This window comes from Budorcas taxicolor, chromosome 1 (assembly GCF_023091745.1).
Source record: "Budorcas taxicolor isolate Tak-1 chromosome 1, Takin1.1, whole genome shotgun sequence".
Classification (NCBI taxonomy): Eukaryota; Metazoa; Chordata; class Mammalia; order Artiodactyla; family Bovidae; genus Budorcas; species Budorcas taxicolor.
Genome location: NC_068910.1, coordinates 159,478,718 through 159,501,011, shown reverse-complemented (window position 1 = coordinate 159,501,011; position 22,294 = coordinate 159,478,718). Strand labels below are relative to the sequence as shown.

The 22,294-nt window shown below is 40.0% G+C and overlaps 1 protein-coding gene across 1 annotated transcript in view; it reads left to right on the top strand.

Annotated features, from left to right (window-relative positions):
• The window catches only part of FNDC3B (fibronectin type III domain containing 3B), a 354,012-nt gene that overhangs the window by 210,645 nt on the left and 121,073 nt on the right, over positions 1 to 22,294 (top strand). The gene's annotated exons all lie outside the window — the stretch shown is intronic.

Below are 22,294 nucleotides of genomic sequence, written 5' to 3'. Positions count from 1 at the left end.
ATATTTCTGGCTCTCTCATCAGTCATTGTTTAATGCCACCTGTGGCATCTTGAATGAAGTATTCGTAGACTAAGAATGAGAAGGAAGAAATAGTGTCACTACATCCAGATAGAGAGGTATCAGCTCAAAGGGCATGTTGGGTTTTTGTTTTTGTTTTTGTTTTTTTGGTAGGTCAATTTTGTGGCTGTAAGATCAGTTAATTTGGGGAAGAAGGTATGTATGTTGTAAATGAAGTTTTTAGATGCGATTTAGACACAACCTGTTCTTAACAAGCTTTTTATATGGGTATATGTAGAAGATTGACTTAAGGGAATCCAAAGAAGAACATTTTGATAAGTTAGGTGAGATTACAGGTGTAGATAAAACAAAGACATGTAAAAGACAAGGTCAGAACTGATTATAATATGGTTAAATATAGTCCTTCCTTTTTGGATCTCAACCAGGTAGAAAAAGTCACTGTGTATGTGAGAATATGTTTGTGAATGAAAACTAATTAGTGTGCGGTTGATTGTGTAGGGAAGAGTGGCCTCTGTCAGGGCTGAGGAAAATTAGGTAAAGCCAGATTTCAGTATCACCATTTCACCCCATGTTATTTACATGAGTGAACTGTGGCGTGAAGAAGAGTAATAATAAGATATAGTAAAAAGTGAACAATAATTTCTCTGAGTGAAATGAATTATAGATGTGTTTCATTTTGTTCTTTATTCTTTTCTGTATTTTCCAAGTTATATTTAATTATCATGCATTATTATTACAGTTATTAAACAAAGCATAAATAAGTATATATGAGAAACCCAAGATTTAAGAGGCTTTTAAATAGCTCCTAGAGGAAAGTACTATGTCTGTTATATAGAGTAAGTTTTAGTTAAATGATACTACAATTTCAAAGTTTGAAATTCAGGTATTAACAATGTTGTAAATTTAAATCATGGCATATAAAATAATTTATACACATACACACAAACATACAAGATTAGAAATAGGTTTCCCTGAGGAGAATTTTCATCTATAGAAAAGAGAAAAGGAATGTATTAGCTGTCTTCAGAGAGCTTAATACCTTGATTACTTGGTTGATTCTTTAATAATTTTTGCCCTGCCTTGTATCAGAAAAGATTTAAGACAGATGACATAGATAAATATAATGAGTATGCTAGGGTGATGGCTCAGAGGTTAAAGCGTCTGCTTCTAATGCGGGAGACCTGGGTTTGATCCCTGGGTCAGGAAGATCCCCTGGAGAAGGAAATGGCAACCCACTCCAGTATTCTTGCCTGGAGAATCCCATGGACAGAGGAGCCTGGTGGGCTACAATATAATACAGGCAAATAAAATAAATTTAGAAGGATCTAAGAGGCTGAGAGATTATAAGAGAAGGTAAATAAGATGCAGCAGGGTTGAAGTTAGCATACAAAATTAATGTATTATGAATTAACTGCTGCAAAACTAAGTACCTTCCTTATATATGCACTTATTTCTTTTTGTATATATTTAAATATGTAAGCTACCCTATATTTTAATATCCTGTCATAGCTATCAGAGAGGAAATGGATTTGCATTGAAATCAACACTGAAATGCTTGTTAATGTACATATGTTTACAGGCATTTTGTCATTTTACCTTATGACAGAGAATATAATTATTCTGAGCACCTCAAACTCTTTGCTGTTGTGTAGAAAACATGTTACTGTGTTGGTAACAGTGAGATTACTCTTGCTATGGCCGTTTAGAAGTGTGTGTTTCACAATGAAAAGAGAAAATATTTTTCTCTCACCTTCAGTTCAAGCTCAGTGTGTTATTCCTGTTCTCATCATACTATTTGCCTCCTCAGAGTCACTCCAAGTGCTACTCTCCAGGTGGTTTAGCCATGAAACATAAAATCAGAGGGAGTATTATCTAATGTACTCTTGCTCATTCCAGTAAGGATCTGAGGGAGTTTGCATGTTGGATAAAAAATATGTATTTACCCAAATGAATTGAAAATGTATATCCTGACCCCCCAAAATGCACATGTATGTTTAGAGCAGCTTTACTCATAAGTGCCAAAACTTGGAAGCAACCAGAATGTCCTTCAGTAAGTAAATGGATAAATAAACTGGTATATCCAGACAAGGAATACTACTCTGCACTGAAAAGAAATGAGCTGTCTAGCTATGAATGACATGGAGCCACCTTAAATATGCATTACTAAGTGAAACAAGTCAGTCTGAAAGGGCTACATAATGTATGATTCCAACTACCCAACAGGAAAAGACAAAATTATGGAAATGGCAAAAAGACCTACAGTTGTCAGAGACTGGGGGAGGGAGAGATGAGTAAGCCAAGCACAGAGGGTTTGAGGGCAGTGAAGCGACTCTGTCTGGTACTGTAATGGTAGGCTTACATCATATACACTTGTCAAAGCTCGTACAGCGTGCAACACTAAGAGCTACATGGAGGCTAGTGTAAACTGTGGACCTGGTGGTGTGTCAGTATACATCAGTTGTAACAAATGTACTGCTCTGGTGTGGATTTTGATAGGTGGGAGAGAATACATGTATGTGGGGGTGGGGTGTATCCGGGTGTTCTTTGTAACTGCTCAGTTTTGCTCTGCACCTAAATCTTCTGTAAAAAGTAGTGTATAAAAAAACATCTAAGGAAGCTGAGGACAAATAAAAGGAAGACATGAGTGATGTTGTGTATAAAAGAATCCCGCAGAGTTGCCTAATGTTGTCGTTGTTTAGTTGCTCAGTCCTGTTGACTCTTTGCGACCCTATGGACTGCAGCACACCAGGCTTCCCTGTTCATCACCATCTCCCAGAATTTGTTCAAACTCATGTCCACTGAGTCAGTGATGCCATCCATCCATATCGTCCTCCTGCCTTCAATCTTTCCCAGCGTCAGGGTCTTTTCCAATGAGTCATCTCTTCCCATCAGGTGGCCAAAGTATTGGAGCCTCAGCATCTGTCCTTCCAGTGAATATTAAGGGTTGATTTCTTTCAGAATTAACTGGTTCTATCTCTTTGCAGTCCAAGGGGCTCCCAAGAGTCTTCTCCAACACCGCAGTTCAAAAGCATCAATTCTTCAGCGTTCAGCCTTCTTTATGATCCAGCTCTTACATCCGAACATGACTATTGGAAAAACCAGTAAGGCTCTAGAGTGGTCAATGAAGCAGAAGTAGATGTTTTTCTGGAATTCTCTTGCTTTTTCTATGATCCAGCAGATGTTGGCAATTTGATTTATGGTTCCTCTGCCTTTTCTAAATCCATCTTGTATATCTGGAAGTTCTCAGTTCACATACTATCAAAGACTAGCTTGAACAATTTTATATGTCATCTTTTTGGCTTTGAGCCTCCAGGTTGTCCAAGCAAAGAGGGAATCATGAATCAGGTGGAGTGAGTGAACAAAAGCTCCTCTTGTTTGTGGAGTCCATTATGTTGTTTAAAATGGTTCAGCCCTGTGGGCCTTAGAATGTGGTTGTTGGCTAAAAGGATCCCACAATTCTTCTTCTGCCTTCTTTTAAGTGAGAACATTCTCCCAGAGCATCATTTTCCTTGAATATATAGCAATTGACTTCTGTACCTGGGAAATACGTCTTTCAGATAATTCATAAATTTACAATGTCATCTGATTAATATTAGTTCAGTCACTCAGTCATGTCCAACTCTTTCTGACACCATGAACCACAGCACACCAGGCCCCCCTGTCCATCACCAACTCCCAGAGTCCACCCAAACCCATGTCCATTGAGTCAGTGATGCCATCCAGCCATCTTATCCTCTATCATCCCCTTTTCATCCTGCCCTCAATCTTTCCCAGCATCAGGGTCTTTTCCAATGAGTCAGCTCTTCACATGAGGTGGCCAAAGTATTGGTGTTTCAGCTTCAACATCAGTCCTTCCACTGAACACCCAGGACTGATCTCATTTAGGATAGACTGGTTGGATCTCCTGGCAGTCCAAGGGACTCTCAAGAGTCTTCTCCAACACCACTGTTCAAGAGCATCAATTCTTCGGCCCTCAGCTTTCTTTATATTCCAACTCTCACATCCATACATGACCACTGGAAAAACCATAGGCTTGGCTAGACTAACCTTTGTTGACAAAGCAATGTCTCTGCTTTATAATATGCTGTCTAGGTGGGTCATAACTTTCCTTCCAAGGAGTAAACGTCTTTTAATGTTATGGCTGCAGTCACCATGTGCAGTGATTTTGGAGCCCCCCAAAATGAAGTCTGCCACTGTTTCCACTGTTTCCCCATCTATTTCCCATGAAGTGATGGGACCAGATGCCATGATCTTCGTTTTCTGAATGTTGAGCTTTAAGCCAACTTTTTCACTCTCCCCTTTTACTTTCATCAAGGCTCTTTAGTTCTTCACTTTCTGCCATAAGGGTGGTGTCATCTGCATATCTGAGGTTATTGATATTTCTCCCAGTGATCTTGATTCCAGCTTGTGCTTCCTCCAGCCCAGCGTTTCTCATGATGTACTCTGCATATAAATTAAATAAGCAGGGTGACAATATACAGCCTTGACGTACTCCTTTTCCTATTTGGAACCAGTCTGCTGTTCCATGTCCATTTCTAACTGTTGCTTCCTGACCTGCATACAGGTTTCTCAAGAGGCAGGTTAAGTGGTCTGGTATTACCATCTCTTGAATAAGTTTCCACAGTTCATTGTGATCCGCAATAAACTGTGTCAAAGGCTTTGGCATAGTCAATAAGGCAGAAATAGATGTTTTTCTGGAACTCTCTTGCTTTTTCTATGATCCAGTGGATGTTGGCAATTTGATCTCTGGTTCCTATGCCTTTTCTAAAACCAGCTTGAACATCTGAAAGTTCACGGTTCATGTATTGCTGAAGCCTGACTTGGAGAATTTTGAGCATTGCTTTACTAGGGTGTGAGATGAGTGCAATTGTGCAGTAGTTTGAGCATTTTTTGGCATTGCCTTTCTTTGGGATTAGAATAAAAATTGACCTTTTCCATTCCTGTGGCCACTGCTGAGTTTTCCAAATTTGCTGGCATATTGAGTGTAGCACTTTCACAAAATCATCTTTCAGGATTTGAAATAGCTCAACTGGAATTCCATCACCTCCACTTGCTTTGTTCGTAGTGATGCTTCCTAAGCCCCACTTGACTTCATATTCCATGATGACTAGCTCTAGGTGAGTGATCACACCATTGTGATTATCTGGGTCATGAAGATCTTTTTTGTACAGTTTTTCTGTGCATTCTTGCCACCTCTTCTTAATATCTTCTGCTTCTGTTAGGTCCCTACCATTTCTGTCCTTTATTGAGCCCATCTTTGCATGAAATGTTCCCTTGGTATCTCTAATTTTCTTGAAGAGATCTCTAGTCTCCCATTCTGTTGTTTTCCTCTATTTCTTTGCACTGATCACTGAGGAAGGCTTTCTTAGGAAGGAGCTACCCCACGTCCAAGATAAGGAGCAGTGGCTGCGCTTTGCTGGAGCAGACTTGAAGAGATACCCCACGTCCAAGGTAACAGAAACCCAAGTAAGTTGGTAGGCACTGAGAGAGGGCATCAGAGGGCTGACAGACTGAAACCACAATCACAGACAACTAGCCAATTTGATCACAGAGACCACAGCCTTGTCTAACTCAGTGAAACTAAGCCATGCCCGTGGGGCCACCCAAGATGGGCAGGTCATGGTGGAGAGGTCTGACAGAATGTGGTCCACTGGAGAAGGGAATGGCAAACCACTTCAGTATTTTTGCCTTGAGAACCCCATGAACAGTATGAAAAGGCAAAAAGATAGGACACTGAAAAATGAACTCCCCAGGACAGTAGGTGCCCAATATGCTAGTGGAGATCAGCAGAAAAAGAACTCCAGAAAGAATGCTAAAGTTACTTTGCACCTTTCTACCACTTAAGAAATAACAAATGTAAAAGGAAAAGGGTAAACTTCAAATTTGTACCTGGTCCTATGATACGGAAGCAAACAAATTATATTAACCTAAAGAAATAAACACATTAAAAAACAGAGGTACATTAATTACTCTCTTGAATCCTGGTTCTCTTGGTTGACTATACTTCAACACCAATGGGACTTTCAAAAAATGCAGACCCCCTCAACCTTATTTCAGACCTGCTCCACCAGAATTTCTTCACTTGATCTGGCTTGATGTTTTTGATCAAACCTCCACTGAGAATGGTGACCAGCAAGACAGAGAACTACTGTTCTGATATCAAGGATGGTTATAGAAAGTGTGGTTTGCTATGTTGTACATGATATGAGGTAGCAACTTTAATTCAGCATGCTTTCACCACCCCCTGAAAGTATGTATGGCACATAGTACTTACTAATACTTAGTAAATATTTGTGGAAAGAGTCCTGTGTATTTAACTGCTCTGTTGGCTTCTTTCTCTGCAGCCAACCCCTCTGTTCATTTATGGGTACTTTTGGGAAAACAGCTTAGGACAAAGTCCCACAGGACCATTAGGGAAATGTAGGATTCCTGGTTTTTTGCACACCTTGGTGTGGGCAGAGAACATTTGGAGCTTTGGTATCAGACATACTTGGCTTAGAATTGAGTTTTCTCACTTGTTGACTATTTGCTTTTCATATTCCCTGAATATCTGCATCCTCATCTATAAAATGGGTATATTAATTCCCAGTGTGAAATATTAAAAGTAGTCTAGCTCGATTCTTAACACCTCTGTATAATGGTCATCTTTTTTACTTGACTGTTCTTATCATCTCCCTCCTGTAATCTTAGGGTCAACTCTCATCAAGTTGCATCTTCTCAAAACAAGTATCTCTGTATGCCCCTGCACCCCCATATGATGCCCTCTCTCTTGCAATCATGCCCTTTCCCCGCAGGTCCTTCCCCTGGAAGTCAGAAGTGGCTTCCTTCTGTTTAGGCTATCTTCATTTTGAAAGCTAAATGTGGTACTCCTGGACCTCTACCTCTGGAAGTCCCATCCAGGCTCTCTTGGAGAGGTTGCTACTGAATCTCTGCAGGGGCAGAAATGTGTCTCCTGCCCAGAGGTGCCAGATTTCACATAGCTTCTCATTGCCCGATTAGGGACCCCTAAAGTTCCAAGTAAGTGAGAACTCTTGGTGTCTTCTTGGGAAATCCTTTCTAATGGACCGTCCTTGGCATCTCCTCATACCTTTTTTAGAAACCTGAGTTAGGAGTCCCTGTGCTCAGCCTGAGGAGGATCACCTTATATTTTAAGATGCATCCTTATCTTCCTCTCCATCCCATCCTCTGATTGTGGCTGCAGCTCCATCAGATTTGAACATGCTATACCCTGCCTCCTTATGGAACCTCTGTGGTGATCCCCATTGTCTAAGCTGCTTGCTGCTTGCCTTCCCAAGTACTTTAGATTTCCTCACCGGATGTCCAAATTTTTGCCTTATTTCAGGAATATGCCTCATTCTCTCTTCTTTACCTTCCAGTCCCTCTGCCTAGCGCACTCCAGCTCAGATCTTCAAGAGCTAGGTCAAATATCACCTCTTCTGTTAAGCCTGCCTGTCTCCCAAGGCATAGCAAGGGCAAACTGACTAGGAGAAAATATTTCAAGAATTTTCCCCTCCTTTTTCTTTTCCTTAACTAACATATGATTTCAGATCAGTGCTTGGGTTCCATGTCCATAGTTGGTCCAGAACAGGAATGAAACAAGCCGTCCTTGTGTGCAGAGAGTTGTGCACGAAGAGCTCAGCCTCTTCTGTGGCCCAAACCCAGTTAAAATTGTCATGTTCCTTTTATCACAAACTAAAGAAGTTTCTGTTGCTCTTCATTGAGTGAGAGGGAAGTTTCATCCTTTCATTTTATCCTTGGTAAAAACCAAAGTGCATGGTGTGAAGGAAGTTACTCAGAGGGATACAGTTTTGTAACTGAAATCCCCTAGTTTTTAACCAGTATTGTAGCCTCTTCATCATATATCCTGAGTAGGAAAGTAAGGTTGTCAGTTGGTACTGTTTTAGAAGTGTTGATGTGAAGCCAGAATGAAAAAGAAAAACTATGGTGAGGATCCACTGTCTGATAATATGAAAAGACTTGTGCAGTCTCATTAATAATGGGGGTGGCTGGATGGTTTGGGTAGGGGGAAGGAGAGAGAGAAAGAACATCAAGAGTGTTCTTAAGTCGAAATCGCCACTTGTGTGCATGTGTGTTTATATGTATAAAAGTATTTCATGTGTGCAGTTGATACTGCTGACATTTACCTCATCCTAGGTTTATCTTTTCATTACTTGAACATTTTAAAACCTTAATGGAATTGTAAGGTAGCAATTGGTTGTACTTTGGACTGTGTGATGCATAACAAGTCATCTCACTGGAGCTCCCTTTCCCTTTCTGTAAAATGAATGAGTGAGTTAAAGTCAGTGATTTTCAAAATCTTATTGAGGAGAATATCTTCCCTTTTCAAAAAATCTGTGGATCCCCAGTTAAATACAGTAACCTTCCTCCCCTGCCACCATCTCCCACTCTCTCCCTCTGTCTCTCTCTGTTACATGCATGCACACACATGAGCGTGTGTACCGTGAAAGCAGGTAGAATTGGTGTGCTGCTGTGCTTGGGGTGGGAGATACAGGCACTTGTCATCCACATGGCTTTTCTCATTCTCACCTGAGCCCTGGCTATTCAGTCCCAGGCTCCTGCTTTCTCACCATCTTGGAACTTCTAAGACCTGTGCCCCGCCGGCCTGCCCCAGGCCTATCAGATTACAGTTGGTGGATGTGGGGCCCAGAAACCTGTGTTTCACTGGGCCCTCTAGGTGGTGATCAGGCACAGTAATGTTTGAAAACCAACTGACCCTGTGAATGCCAAACAATATTTAAGGAAGATTTTAAATAAGTAGTACGGGACGCATTCCATTAAAACACTGGATCTAAGCTGAAGCATATTCCTTTTTGTGGTATATATATATATGCGAGGGGTAGGGAGGGGAAGTTCCTTTTTTGTCGCTAGCATGTAAATAGTAGCTTATGGCAAAACCTCTAGAACTTACAGGGCCATATGGGGGAAAATTGAAACAAAATGGTAAGAATTTCAAATATAGAAGAAGATACAGTGTACTTTTGGCATTTGACCTTTGGAATTGTTGATAATCCAGAGATTCAGTTACACGTTTGATAAAATTCCATCACATAGAATCATAATTTCTAATCATAACATTGAAAGCTGGTGACAAAAGCATCCTTCTTGTGCTTTTCTCCTTCAGAGGTCATAAACTGTCTTCTCATCCCCAGTAGCAGTATACCAAGTTTTTGTATCCTGATCCCTTCTCAGATGGCCCTCCCTGACATTTTCTTCTTTTCCATTTGGCTATTACTATTCAGACAACAGAATCTGACCGCAGTTTCTCTTTACTAATAATTAGCATGAACGCTCATTCATTCTGCAGGTAAGAATTGCTGTTGTAAGGGTGTGGACCGCCTTTTCCTCTGGAGCTCTGAGATTATGAGCATCTGTGGGTTCCTGGAGGCTCTCTGTTGCTGGGTGGCTTCACTCTGGGAGGAGGTGGCTGCATCCACCTGTGCCGGGCTGACAGTGGTTTTCTTTGTTTGGAAGGAGGAGCCTGATGTTAATAAGGTCTGGAATGTGGGGAGTCCAAGCAGATTTTCTTTTGGAATTTTTTTGGTCCTGGCTCCTCTTAAGAGATAGCACTAGTGCTTTTCTGTTTGAGATGTTTAATGGGGCTTTTGCACTTCATGAGTTGCTGATTTCTTCTTTCACTTGTAGCCTTTTTATCTCATGAGCACATACCTCTTAGGCATACTCAGACTGGGTGTATTGGAAGAGAGTTTGCCTGCGGAGGGAGCAGGGGTCCTTTCTCCCAATGTGGGTACTTTCTGCACTGCATTTAAAAATGTACAGTTTCTAGCTGGCTTTTCATGATTGCTTCATCTCTCAAGTCTCTAGTGATGATAAATCCCATGTGTTTTCACCTGTCTGCAGCTGCATTTGAATCCTGTGTATGGCAAATATATCAAGAAAACATGAAAAAAAAATTAAAGATGAGCTCAGGTCAGTGGAATTCATCCACTCTTCTGCCAAGTACAGTCTGAAAAGTGAAAATAGTCCAAGGAAACCCAAATAACTTTTCTTTTTTTAAAGGGACAATGTGGACCCTTGGATCAAAATGCAAGATACACTCATTTTGGCAAGAAACTGGGCAATTAACACCCTTACTTCCATTTTAGACATATGCTGCCAGATCTATCCCCTAGTCTCAAAGGCCCCTGAGTGATGCTGGGAGAGGTCTGAGCAGGCTTTCAGGCCTTGCAACAACTGCCTACGTGTTGGCTGGAAGGCAGGCAGTCTGGGGGACAAATGGCTGTTTTCAGAAAGAGGGTGCTGCTCACTGACGTATGGGCACTATCCTCTAGGGACCAGAGAAATCCAACCATGAGTCACTTTTTCGGTAAGATCCCAGTGTGCTCATATATATATATTTTTCTTTTAGAGGCATTGAGTTTCCTGGTGTAGAGGCAAAATCTGCAGCTCAGATTTTTGAGGAAAAAATCTGGAAACTGTGGCGGCCCACATTTTTGCTAATGAATAGGGTGTGTAGTTATCTTTATCGAGTTCCATCGCTTATCTTTTGCCCTTTCCCCCCTGTATTTTTTTAATCCCCTTATGTTTTTGATGCAGTCTGGAATGTTTTAAAGATGTTAACTACATGGTTCTTTCAACAAGCAGGATGAGATATTTTTGTCATGTCAGTTTAAGAAGTCTTAACCCATGATATCATACTTGAAACTTCCCATTTTTCACTTACATATAAAATGACAAAATAATATGCAAAAAATTTTTTTGAATTTTCTCTTGCAGTGAATGTTCACCAGAAGATTGAGGGCAGAATTTTGATTAGTTTCTACCATATGTAGTACTTTACTCTGTGCACCCATATTATTTTCTCTGCCCTTTTTGCTTTCTTGGGAACTGATCATAGAGGCATTTAGATGACATCCCACGTTGGTAAAATACATGTCATCCCAAAGAACACTTTAAATAGCAAGTATAAGTGATGACATGGTTTGTTTCTGGTACATATATAACCTTCAATTTTATTGAATTTAAACTTCTGCATGTTATTCTCTCATTTAGCTGAGTTGAATTCTGAATTTAACTGGGTCAGAAGGCATCATCACAAATGTGCCATACTTAGAAGCAAAATGGCATACTAGTTGAGACCATGCTGATCTGGATTTAGTCACCCTCTCTGCCTTTTGTGAACCTTGTGCCTTTGAGCAAGATAGTTACCCTCTCTAAACTCCAGTTTCTTCATGTCTGTATAAATTGGGGACCACTAATAGCACCTACTTCAGAGGGCTGTAATGAGTTCTTAATACAATTTTAGAGTCACTCAGTAGTTTGTAAATGTTTCAGAATATGGATAAAGACAGACCATGGCATTTTTCTGCTTAAGAGGACTGCCTTGTGGGGATCATGTTAGCAGAACCCTGGGCCTGGGAACATGCCCCTTGGAGAGCTGAAGGTCACCGAGTCCTGTGTTCTGAGTCAATGCTGAGTAACTTTCAGTGCCAAGGATTTGAGATAAGAGGGGAGTCAGGGGCATCCAGTCCCCAGAAAAGACCATGACAGTTGCTATCCACAGACAGCCTGGTGAATTCTGGACAAGACCAACAGTCTGCCTCTGTCTTTCCTCTGCCTCCTGTCTGGCCTGGACTCTCCTGCAAGGCTGAGGCTTAGGCCAGCCTGATTCTGTGTCTGGACCCCCTCAACACACTACTTCAAATTACTCTGCTAGATATTAGAAGTGTTGAAAAGAGGGAGATGGCTGAAGATGACGTGGGCAAGCAGTGGCTTCTCTGTGTTTATTTTGCTGTCACTCGTGTTACTTGCTCTAAGACTGTTAGTTAACCATGTGGATAAGCTAACTAGTGAAGTCACTCAGTCGTGTCCAACTCTTTGTGACCCCAGTGGACCCCTGCCAGGCTCCTCCATCCATGGAATTCTCCAAGAAAGAGTATTGGGGTGAGTTGCCATTTCCTTTTCCAGGAGATCTTCCCGATCCAGGGATCAAACCTGAGTCTCCCACATTGCAGGCAGATTCTTTACCATCTGAGCCACCAACGAATCCCAAGCTAGCTAGGAACACCACTAAATTTCAAGGTCTTTTACAGTTTTTCCTTATACCTCAGAAGCCATCCATGTGAACATTCTGTTGGGCATATTATGTTGGTCACATATTGTATCTGTTGATGTAGTATGGAAGGTGTGAATACCAGGAAAGGATGATTGCAGGGCAGGGAGCTTCACAGAAGCTGGGCACCACATGGTGTGTGTAGTCAGAAACCATTCCTGTAAATACTCTATCTAAAATAGACTTAGCATTTGCGATAGAATTTTGGCAACTTTCCAGCTGTTATGTCAGCATTGATTTTGTCGCTGCATCTCCTGTGGGATGGTCCTCTGGGATTCCTGTATGTAACTGCTGTGTGGAGAGGCATGGTATTGAGTGTCTGGTTTGACAGGGTCAGTTTCTTGTAACATGACAATTACAGTCAGTATTGCAGATGTGCTAATGACAGGTCGTCCTCTCTGCTGTGACCAGCCTTGGCTTTTCTTTTAAATTTCATTTGCCCAACCACACACACCACAGTGTAGCAGACTGTATCATGCTATTCCAGTTTTTGGTACGATCATGAGACCTTGAAATTCTATTAAGAATGAAAAGAGAACACAAAGGTAAATTGGGAAAGGTCCATGAGAAATAATAGTGACATTAGCTGAATGCTTGAGATTTAAGATTCGCAAGGTAGAGAGTGCAAATTGTCCCTGTAGTTGACTATAAAAATCTCTTTTTTTTCCTTCTGGTGCTGAATTTGCATTGTGAAAAAAATACTTTTTATACATGCTCACCCACCCCCACCCAACTATAGCTACTACTTCCCCAGTGGCATCAGAAGAATGGCACTTTCCATGTGGGTGCTGAGCTCACAGGGGAGGAAAGAGCAGGTGGGGTGACTTGCTCCAGGCACAAAAGGAAATTGTGATATTCAGGAAAGTTGGAAAGTGGAGGCAGGAGTGAAAGGAGAAGGGCCTCAGAGGAATGGCACGTTGAAATAAAAGGACAGGGCCAAGGGAAACAAGTAGAGTGAAAGGAGCAGATGTGGTGGACGGGGAGATGAGCTGGATAGTGAAATAAAGATAATTTGGAGGAAAACAAGAGACAGAAAAGAAGAGAGGTTTCATGGTTCCATTTTCATAGATTCCATTCCTCCCAGCATTTTCCAGAGGAGTAGGACACAGCCCCTTTGCCCTGTTGTGGTCTAAGAGCCCTTTTTTATTGGCAGCTCCACTTTGGGCGGCTCCACTTTGAACATATCTCCATGTCAATAAATCTCTTACCCTTTCCTCTTTGGGCTTTCCTGAAGCTTCTGTCTTCCCCCTGTGGTGGATTATAGCATTCGCTGCCAGTGTACATTGATTTGATAAGCAAATTACAATGAAACCTTATACAGAACTTCAGTGGCATTAGCAGTACACAAGATTGAAGTATTGGGTTTGAATAGTGCTCTGTAGTTGTTAACGTGACAGAATTTTGATGTACCTAAAAACTTTGGGAAATTTTGGGGGAAAAAATATCCTTTTTAAACTTTAAATCAGAAATTAAGGACAAGAAAGGAACCTTTACCCTTGGGTTTGTGTGTCTTTGTTAAAAGCAGCCTACTTTAATCAAATGTCATTATTTTTAGGTCCTCTAACAAGCCCAGGTTACTTTAAAATGTAATCAGTACTTTCTGGAGTGAAAAAAAAGGAAGTTCATTCTTAAGTTTACGTTTATATGCAGTAAAAAAGAATATTGATGGCATTTCTGGTAAATGCTCAGATCTTGCTTTCTAGACTTATTAGATCTACCCCAAGAGAGCAACATGAGGAAGTGAGAGGGAAAAACTCAGTCTACAAACAATTTTAAAAGATTTTCATAAGTGCATTTGTTACTGCTGTTCTTATTCACATGGTGAACTTAGATTGACCTCCTTTTTCCTATGATTTGAAAAGACACAAGTTATTATATGGAACAGTAAGATCTTTACAGTCCAAAGGGATGGAGAAACTGCCATATTTTAGGTTCACAGAGTTCTTCAAAACTATTTAAGTATATTGCCAAGCTCATTAAAAAATAATATTTAGTCTTTCAGAAAGATTTATTTCTTGGTGGAATGTTGTTCCTAGAAGCTCCATAAGATACCAGCATCTCTTAAAAACTCTGGTTAAAAATCATGTGCTACTTAAATTAAAAATGTTTGTTGGTGCTTTAATGCTTGAGCTATCAAGTTATTTTATACTTTGAAACACTGACACCATTAATATTTACTATTCACACTATTGTCCATTAGAGGGTGACTCAAATTTGATTGTAGACAGTTTCAATTTGAAACTGTATTTCCTTTTCATTGAAGATTTCCATTCCATGAAATATTATTCTCCACAGATTTCAGTCTCTGGATTTAGTGGACTCAACACCATCTAGAATATTATGTATAAGGCCAAAAATGTCTCTATTAAAGTTTGATAAGTCTCTATTATTTAGTATTTTATAGAAGGAAGATTATCTTTTGGGTAGTGAAGACACATGCATTGTAAAACCACTAAAATTTTCTACTGATCTGCTTGATTCTACAGTGGATAAATGCCTGTTTTCTACACCATTTCTTTTAAATAATTTAAGGGCCGGTTGGTTGCCATTCTATGGTCATGCACCTTTTAGTCGTAATGGGAGATACTAGTAATCTTTTATACATTAGCTTTTATTACTTAAGCTTTCAGAACTTCGGTTTTCTGAACTTGATAATTTGTGGAATATTTGTACCCAGAAATTAAGATTCTCGTTCATTTTTGCTTCTTTTTTTCTTCTGTTTTATACTTTTCTTTATTCCTTGAATGTTAAAATTCTGTGAATTCTCTCCCTTGCCTTCCCCATTCTGAATACCTGGTTTCCATGACTTGTCATATATGTTATCACTAATAGTATGAGTGGACTTTTATTCAGAATTATTTATTTATTCATTCATTTGTTCACTCATTTACTACTGGGATATTTTTGTTTTGCTCTTTGAAGAAGGAAGGTTCAAGACTTGCTCTTATTTTAAAACCATGTTAAAGCTAACTGAGCACATTGGAGGAAAAGAATAGCACTTAAGATAAGTTTATGACCCTTCTTTAAAGGTGCGTGATCCATGTGGTAGGTTCTCTTTTCTCCTTATTTCCATTTCCTTTCTGTCACCACTCTTGTATATGTGTATCTTCAGTGATCTCCTCACTAGTGGTAACAAGTTCTAGATCAGTGGATAAGGGAGAGTGTGTCCAGATTATTGCTGTTAATAGCTGGTAAAGTTTTGGTGTGTGAGGAGAACCTGAAATTTTAAATGATGCTCAGAAATTACCTATAGGGTTGATTCATCATGTTGGGTAGGTCCATAGAAAACTGCTGTTTTCTTAAGGTCGAAAACAGTTGATTAGTAGAAATTTTATATGATTCAGTCTAATAGTCCAGACCCCTAATATGACTGGTAACTGATAATATATTTAGTGTTTAATAATAAATAAAATATATTTATGTATTTACTGGTAACTGATAACATTATATATTTATAATTTTATTTTCACCTGTTGGTAAGCCAGAGTTAATTTTTTCCTCTTTCTCATTGTTAAGAAAGAAGAAGAGAAAACAGTCAACATCAAGGAGTATAGATGATTTATTCACTGATAGGTTATTTTTGCAGGCAGCGTATTAAAAGCAGTATTTTGGGGGAGCAATGAATCAGTTAACTGTTTAAGGTGGGATATATTGGATTTTATAAAGATACCAAGGAGTAAACTGGAATAAGGTTGCAGTGTCCAAGATGTTTACTCAAAATGGTGTCTAGAGTCTTATTGATAATGCTGGTGAATGAGACACCAAAATGGAAAATAAACCATCCCGAGACCAGTGGTAATCATAGGTGACTATTATGTTAATTATACTTTATTTAGGTGGTGTTTTTCTTCCTGAAAGATGGCTTTTGTTTAAGAGAAAGTTGAGGCATTTAAGAATTGGATGTTCCGTAGAAGCTTTTGAGTGTAGTTTTTCACTTTTATTCAATTTGATAAGTGTCCAAGAATATTTTCAGGCCTAGATTTATGGACACTGTCTATGGCATCTGCTACCAAAAAAAACATTCTCCCACCAGGCGTACTGGAAAGCATATTGTCTATCTTTCTGCTCCACTGTTGTGAGCAGATGTTCCCTCTGTGTTTTAAAAATCATTTTAATGCACAAAATGGGAAAAACTGGAAATTAAAAGAAAAATGAAAATGCATCTGAGCAGGGGTAAATGCCATATGCTCAATCTTTTTTATCCCTAAGCTAAATTTCAGTACCTCAGCTGTTGTTGTCAGACCCCCCAAATTCAGCAAATTTCAGTTCTATATTAGTAGGAGAATGGATTAAAAATAAAAGTTTATGATAAGCTCTAGCCACAGTCCTGGCATGTACTATGAACTCAGTTAATCTAATTTGACTTTATTTTTGTTGCTCTTTCTGTTTGTATTGAAGTTACTGTTGTCCACAAAGAGGTTAGCTTAGTGAAGCACAGCTCTGATAGACTAACTAACAGATTACCACAGACTCAGTGATTTAAAATAGTAGAATTTTATTCTTTCATGACTCTGGAGGGAATCTGAAGAATATGATTTCAGAGGTCAGAGGTTTGAAATCAAGTGTCAGTTCAGTTGCTCAGCCATGTCTGACTTTTTGCGACCCCATGGACTGCAGCACGCCAGGCTTCCCTGTTCATCATCAACTCCCGGAGCTTACTCAAACTCACGTCCATTGAGTCGGTGATGCCATTCAACCATCTCATCCTCTGTCGCCCCCTTCTCCTCCTGACTTCAGACTTTCCCAGCATCAGGGTCTTTTACAATAAGTCAGTTTTTTTGCATCAGGTGGCCAAAGTATTGGAGTTTCAGCTTCAACGTCAGTCCTTCCAATGAATATTCAGGACTGATTTCCTTTAGCATAGACTGGTTGGATCTCCTTGCTGTCCAAGGGACTCTCAAGAGTCTTCTCCAACACCACAGTTCAAAAGCATTAATTCTTCAGCACTCAGCTTTCTTTATAGTCCAACTCTCACAACATGACTACTGGAAAAACCATAGCTTTGACTAGACAGACCTTTGTTGGCAAAGTAATATCTCTGCTTTTTAATATGCCTTCTAGGGTGGTCATAACTTTTCTTCTAAGGACCAAGCGTCTTTTAATTTCGTGGCTGCAGTCAAGGGAATGGCAAGCCACTTCAGTATTCTTGCCTTGAGAACCCCATGAACAGTATGAAAAGGCAAAAAGATAGGACACTGAAAGGTGAACTCCCCAGGTCGGTATGTGCCCAATATGCTGCTGGAGATCAGTGGAGAAAGAACTCCAGAACAAATGAAGAGACAGAGCCAAAGCAAAAACAACACCCAGTTGTGGATGTGACTGGTGATGGAAGTAAAGTCCAATGCTGTAAAGAGCAATATTGAATAGGAACATAGAATGCTAGGTCTGTGAATCAAGGCAAATTGGAAGTGGTCAAACAGGAGATGGCATTGAACATTGACATTTTAGAAATCAGTAAACTAAAATGGACTGGAATGGGTGAATTTAAGTCAGATGACCATTGTATCTACTACTGTGGGCAGGAATCCCTTAGAAGAAATGGAGCAGCCATCATGGTCAACAAAAGAGTCCAAAATGCAGTACTTGGATGCAATCTCAAAAATGACAAGATGATCTCTGTTCATTTGGAAGGCAAACCATTCAGCATCACAGTAATCCAAGTCTATACCCTGATCAGTAATGCTGAAGAAGCTGAAATCAAATGTCACTGGGTTGAATTCAAGGAGTTGGCAGAGTGATGCTCCCTCCAGAGGCTCCGGAGAAGCACCTGTTTCTGTCCTCCTACAGCCCATGGATGACAGCATTCCTTTGCTTGTGGCTGCGTCACTCTGATCTTCAAGTGCAGTCCAAAGTGCAGTCTGCAAGTCTCTCCCTGCTCCAGCTTCACATTGTTCTGTTCTCTGTGCATGACACATCTTATTCTGCTTCCTTCTTGTAGGAATACATGTGATTTCATGTGGGTCTCACTCAGGCAACTCAGGGTGATCTTTCCATCTCAGAATCCTGAGCCTAATCACATTTCCATAGTCTTTGCTAGGAGAGAGAACATTCACAGGTTCCAGAGACTGCAAAATGGCTATCCTTTGGGAGCCATTTTCCGCCTATCGCAAACTACTTCCCGTGTCCCCATTCTAGTGACTAGGATGGAACCAGCTTATTACCTAAACACTTTTAGGTCTGATTGAAGTACTGGCTCACCTTCCTCAGCACGCACCATGACTTTTCTGGTGTGTTACAGTTAGTATAAATGTCTAATAGCAGCTCCGAGTATCTGTCTCGGATAACATAGACCAGGAATCACTTAGCAGAGCTGTGTCTTATCGTTATGGCAGTGGTCTGCACCAGGGAAGTCTCTGCACAGGTAATTAAGCTAGCTGAGGCAAGTCACAAAGCTGAATGCTGCAATTGCTCACTTGAACTCTGGAAATTGAAGTGAGTTGTCACGTGGATATGTATGTATATATGTATGTAAATGGTGAATATGTATTTTCAGAACATATTTAATGAAAGTTAATCAGTTCAGTTCAGTCGCTCAGTTGTGTCCGACTCTTTGTGACCCCATGAACCACAGCACACCAGGCCTCCCTCTCCATCAGCAACTCCCGGAGTTTACGCAGACTCATGTCCGTTGAGTTGGTGATGCCACACAACCATCTCATCCTCTGTCGTCCCCTTCTCCTCCTGCCGTCAATGTTTCCCAGCATTAGGGTCTTTTCAAATGAGTCAGCTCTTTGCATCAGGTAGCCAAAGTATTGAAGTTTCAGCTTCAGCATTGGTCCTTCCAATGAACACCCATGACTGATCTCCTTTAGAATGGACTGGTTGGATCTCCTTGCAGTCCAAGGGACTCTCAAGAGTCTTCCCCAACACCACAGTTCAAAAACATCAAATCTTTGGCTCTCAGCCTTCTTCATAGTCCAATTCTCACATCCATACATGACCACTGGAAAAACCATAGTTAAATATCAGGATTTGTATAAATTCTTTCAGAGTTAATGGCATTTTCCAGAAAGAAGGGAAAGGAACCTATCCAGTTTGGAACATATGTTTTCTTCAAAAAAGAACCTGAGGTAGTTTTCACCTAGCATGAGATAAGACTGACAAGGCTGTAAGAATAATTACTTCTAATGAATCTAATGATTCTATGGTGATTAATGATTAATCATTATAAAATTCCCCCAAGAAAATTCCATAAAAGCTGATGCTTGTTACAATATTGACTGGATGACTAATGCTGTAGATTGATTACATATGTCCTTTCCTTGATGCTTTTTGTCTAGGTGGGGTCTAATATTTAGTTTAATTTTGAAGAGTTATATGGACCCCAACATGTCATATGAGTGATAAACCCTGTTATCTACCTTGGTATATTTTTTAATAATTGTTGCCCATATAATTAAACTTATGTCTTGCAGATTTCCTCATGTGTTATTACCTAGAAAATAGACATAGAAGATTTTAAGTACATACATGATAGTATTTGAAATCAATTAAGATTTTTCCTCTGATAGAATTCTATGATTGTGTGAAACTTGATATAAAATATATATTTATCAAAGTTAAGTTTATATATGCTCAGATGCTCAATTATCTCCGACTGTTCGTGACCCCAGGCTCCTCTGTCCATGGGATTTTCCAGGCAAGAATACTGGGGTGGGTTGCCAGTTCCTTCAAGGGATGTTCCCTACCCAGGGATTGAACCTGGGTCTCCTATATTTCAGGCATATTCTTTACCAACAACTGAGCTACCACATCAGCAAATCATTGCTTGGATGAACAAATTAGTCAGAGGTCCGCATCTGTTCATATTTCATTGATGAGACTAATGAAGCTGAGGTACAGAGCATAGGTTGTATAAGTGAAGATGAAAGAAAAAGTAGGGCGGGGGGGAGTTTTAGCCAAACACGGGAACTCAGCTGGATCATATAGTGTCGGCCAAGAGGATAAACGACAGAATTCAGCAGGTACAGATGTTGTGGTATGAAGCATAAACTTCCAGTCATGTGGCTCACAGTCTTCCCTGTGTCAAGCCACTAGATGTTCTTGTTTGGTTGTCTTAACGACTCTAGTGATGTTGCTGAGACCCTTAATAAGGGGAGAAAGAAACTGAGGGGATCACATCATGTTACCTTCCTTGAATAGCTTTCCCAGTCTTATTTTCAATAGATTTTAAACATTAAATCTGTCCAATTTAGTGCTTTCCTGGTGGTAAAGAATCTGCCTGCAATGCAGGAGACCTGGGTTCAATCGCTGGGTCAGAAAGGTGCCCTAGGGAAGGAAGTGGCAACCCACTCCAGTATTCTTGCCAGGAGAATTCCATGTACAGAGGAGCCTGGCGGGGTACAGCCCATGGGGTCGCGAAGAGTCGGGCACAACTAAGCAACTAACACACACACAGTCTAATTTAAGCCACTTAACTGTACCCATAATCTGAGCCTTCAATTTTAGCAACTTACGTGTTTTTTCCATAATGGTATCAATCACTTACTGCATATGCTTTGCCTTTGCCAGTTCCTTTTGGAACCAATTTAAATGAGAAAAATAAAGGACTTCAGGAAGAACTATTTAAGTATGTCTGGTAAATTGTTTTACTATTTGAGAATAGCTCTGGAGACTGAAATAAATTTTCCATTTAGTGTAGAATTTGGCTTTTTTTTTTTTTTTTTGTGAGTCACAACATTCATGGAAATATGTTGAAATCTTAAATGAGAATATGACTTATTGCTTTTGGTATTACTTGCTGTCTAGAATGGTGTTATGGTCTGCATTACAACATTATGCTGATCAGCAGTGTTTGAAAGGAGGGATAGCTTCAAACTACATGGAAGCATACATGTCAGGATCCACAACCTCATGTTCTGGATTCTTCAAATTGTAGAGCAAGTATGGCTCAAACCTGTGCTTTTCCATTAGACATTTCATTGAATACATGTTCTTGGTCACTTGAATTGCAACTCTTCTTGGATATTAATATCATGTACTAAAACCTAGATCTGTTAATATAAAATTACATTGATTATCATGAAACAATGTTTCTGTATATCCAAAATATATTTCACTAAGTGTGATGACTCTTCTCTGAATTTGCAGTATTATTGTAGTGCTTATTTTTTAGATAATTTTTTTTAGAGCAGTTCTAGGTTCATGGTAAAATTGAAAGAATATCGAAGGATGTGTAAGTGAAGATGAAAGAAAAAGTAGAGCGAAAAAGTTTTAGCCAAACGTGAGAACTCAGCTGGGTTATATATTATCAGCCAGGATGGCAAATGAAAGAAGACAGCAGGTATATATGCCATGATATGGAAATCTCTCATATTTCCATATGAGAAATCAGTGTGTAGCTTTTAATCTGTGTGCATGCATGTATACTTTCAGAGATTTTATTCCCTGAGCTAGTCTGTCTGCTTTAACTTTTGTTCCCTCACGGTTCATTCTCCACCCAGCAACCAGGGGATCTCATTAAAATGCTGTATGTTTTCCTTTCCAACTTTACAGTCTTCGAACAAGCATGCAGTGCAGTCTCTTTACCCCAGTGACAGTATCTATTGCAGCCACCCGCTGCCTCAGCTCCTCCCAGCCTTGTTGCAGCTCTCTGTGCTTCCTTTCCAGTCTTCAAAGATGCCAGACCCTTTCCACCTTCACTCTGTTCTGTTACCACTGTCTCCAAAGTTCTCTTGCACTTTGTATGATTGGGTCCTCCCCGTCCTTCCTCCAGTAGCCCAAATGCTTCAGTCAGAGAAGCCTTCTCAAATTATTGTTATCACCCTTTAGAACGCGTTGTTTGTGGCACTAGCCGACCTCATCCTGTGTTCGGGGATGTGTATGCTGTCTGTTTTCTCCCACCAGAGTTCACCCCTTGAATGTATTTGAAACAGATTGAACTTGTCAGAGGTTCAAGTGCAGAGCTCATTCAAAGGAACTTCCAGACATTTTTGTAGATAATATGAATTGCTGAATTTGTTATTATATTTAAAATTTTTCATTTTATAAGGCTTAGTTTAAAATACAGAATTCCATTGCAGCTGGAAAGAGTTAACCAGATAGTTATAACGCATGTTTGTGTGCCAAAATTGGACAGCACGAAGCACAAAAGATTTTTTTTGAGAAACTAACTAAACTACCAGGTTAGAATTTTATGCAGAGCCCATTTCATCCTCAAAGACGAAGGACTTCCCTATAGATGAA